The sequence below is a fragment of the Olea europaea genome, chromosome 3, assembly GCF_002742605.1.
Source record: "Olea europaea var. sylvestris chromosome 3, O_europaea_v1, whole genome shotgun sequence".
Classification (NCBI taxonomy): domain Eukaryota; kingdom Viridiplantae; phylum Streptophyta; class Magnoliopsida; order Lamiales; family Oleaceae; genus Olea; species Olea europaea.
Genome location: NC_036239.1, coordinates 3,088,214 through 3,089,845, shown reverse-complemented (window position 1 = coordinate 3,089,845; position 1,632 = coordinate 3,088,214).

Here is a 1,632-nt window from a genome sequence, read left to right as displayed (position 1 = left end):
AATTTTCCCAAAAATTACTGAACATATAATTTTATTTGCACCATATTACACGGTTGATTAGAGTGAAAGTTCATACTACCAAAAAAAGGTTTTGGAAGTAGGGATGGCAATTCGAACGGTCAAAATCGAACCGAACTGAATGGAGGAAAAAAATCGAATCGATTGCGCAATGAGATGGATATGGTATTTGATTTTAATGCTAAGGTTCGGGATGAGGCAGGTCAGGTATGGTATTTACTCCGTCGTCCTGTCCCGAACCAATTACCCGCTAAAAAAAATATCAATTGGGCAATTGGCTTTTCATTATTCTTTCTATGAATCTGTCTAGCCCATTACTGATCCACAAAGTCCAACTAACCTAATTCAATAACCATGCACCCTACTACACAAATATTAATCATATATGAAAATTGGAATCAATAAATTCAACCAAAACTCTTTCTTCTGTATCGAGGATCATCAAAATAAGCAAGAATACTATTTCTACGGAATATGCCATTTGGGGGGATTTCAATCGAGATACCTGAACACATATCTAAATCACCGCCTTTTCCGCTGTTGTACGACGACCACCATTACTTTTCGCCACTACGACCACTAACGCCTCGATTAGCAATAGCCATCCCCAAATCATTCTTCTCCGTCACTCCGTAACAAAAACAGAGACAGATCTCGAAAATTTGACATGTGGGAATTGGGATATTATTTGCTAAATTGGCTTAGTATTGTGTTTTTATTTTCATTAACTCTTTTTTTATAAATTGTTTTTTCCAATTTAACAAGTGGACCTATAAAAAATAATTTATTTTCGTGGTTATTAACCAAGTTGAACCGAATCAACTTACGTAGTTATGGTGTAGTTACGTTATAGCTACAGAATTAGTGGTTTGGTGATGGTTTTGATCGAGCCGAACCATTGCCAACTTTTTTGAAGCAGGGGCCAATATTAATAAATAAAAAGAAATTAAAATGTGGAATATTATAAGGAAACTTATAAAATCATTGCATGACCATAATGAATATAAATTTCTATTTTGTCAATCTCTTTTTCTTAATTAAATTAGTTTAAATTTGGGTAAGGGATTATGCTAAACCGTCCAATCAGGTTACAGAAAGTAAGCATAAAAATCCCTTGTCGTAGCTTTTGATTGGCTTTAAGAAAAATAAAATAAAATTACATAAACATATAGGAGAAAATAGGTAACTAACTAATGTCAAAATCTTATCTCTCTCAAATCTACTAATAACTAAAAAAAAAATGACATAATTAGGAAACTATATGCATGCAAAGAACTCTAGAACAGATAGACTAATCCGAGATTAACTCAGATTTCAACCTGGATTCAGTCATTTATGACAGGGATTCCTATTCCTACGAAGAATGTACTTGCTATTTCCTATAAAGAGGACAAACAATTCATCGTAAACCCTACTCAATTTCTCATATACTTTTGCTTCAACATCTAATAAAACCCATCTTTTCTTGTGGTTTTGCTTCAAGTTCTTGCATTCCCTGTTCAGAAAATTCATCATAAATCCCACTTTTTCATGTATTCCTTTTCAATTTCATACCAAAAAATGGGTGATAAATGGAAGAAAACTAAATTTCTTGGTGCAGGTTCATATGGAACC